The sequence below is a fragment of the Haplochromis burtoni genome, unplaced genomic scaffold (assembly GCF_018398535.1).
Source record: "Haplochromis burtoni strain Fernald_Lab_line unplaced genomic scaffold, NCSU_Asbu1 Contig_289, whole genome shotgun sequence".
Classification (NCBI taxonomy): Eukaryota; Metazoa; Chordata; class Actinopteri; order Cichliformes; family Cichlidae; genus Haplochromis; species Haplochromis burtoni.
The window spans coordinates 89,900-91,296 of NW_024582650.1; positions in this window are offsets into that span (position 1 = coordinate 89,900).

Here is a 1,397-nt window from a genome sequence, read left to right on the forward strand (position 1 = left end):
TGCTTAGTGCACAATCCCAGGATATGGTGAAACCCTCCATGCATGGTATGGATGGACTTGTAGCTGTCCTTGATGTCTGCATTGTTGCCTTCTGCCAGTGCAGTTCGCTCAGTTCTGCTTTCCCTCTCCTTGTTACCATCTCACTACACTTCTCCAGTCCGTATGACATCACAGTGTCATTGCTGTATATCCTAGTGATATGGATCAGTGAGTCTATGTCTCGTTCTCTCTTGGCATACAGCTTGTTGTCATCCATATAGTTGTGGTGGCTAATGATTGCTTGATTGTGTAGTTGATATCCCTAGCCAGTCTTGTTGATGATCTGGCTAAGGGGATTCAGACCTGTGTAGAACAGTGCATCTCCAGTGGGGACAGTGCATCTCCTTGGCAAATCCCACACTTGACCCACACTTGACCTCTAGCATTGTTCACCACATCCCCATTTAACTCCTGATGAAGGCTCTTAGGGTCCTGTTGGTCTTGTATAGTTCTAGGCATTCCAGGATCCATGTGTGAGTCATAGCCTTTCTCATAGTGAATCAATAGGTTCACAGTACATAGGTTCGTGAACCTGGTCTTATAGTCTTAGATAAAGAAAAAAAAACTTCTGTCAAGCTAAGTGCTCTCAAAGTTGTTACAGCAAAGATCATTGAGATATAAAAGCTCCTTGGATGGTGATGGATGGTTGGAACTGCTGCGCTCACAGGCAGAGTCATTTGTCTGAGCTGAAGAGGCTGTTGTAGCCCGGATGTCCTCCCTCTGATCGCGTTCCCTTTTAGTTTCTGCTCTGACACTGTTCATGTCTGTCAGGAACTGGAAGGTTTTTCAGTTCAGAAGTGATCATAGATTGAATTCAGTCTCTCCATATACTGACTCCTCTGCCTGTTGTTTTTACAATCAGTGCTGCCACCCTGTGGCTGAGGGAGAGATGTCTATAAAGACAAAGTAAAAATAAAAATCAGTGTAGACTGTACTAAGGCAGAGACATGTGACAGTGTTAAAGATGGCAACAATCTTCTGACCTCTTCTCCTGACTGAGGAAGAATCTGATCCCGGACGGCATCCTGATTTAGTTTCATCACATTTTTTCTGCAAATTAAAAGAAGTGACTGATAATGAAATCTTAGTACTCGCCAGGTGATTCAGACATAAGACAGGATAGTCTTGATGCATGCTCAATCATCCAAGTAAGTAAATCCCAAAAGTTCATTCTGCTCATCTGGATGTAGCATTTTCAGTGGGAGAAACATTTTTTCACTCATCCAAGTGACTTCTTCAGTCTTAGCTGAGTGCAGGTTTGCCCAGCCTTATTAACAGTACATTTGCACAGTGACTGAAACTAGACCACTGAATGAACAATGGGCTGCGAGGTCAGTTCCTTGGTCAAGTCAAGGAGG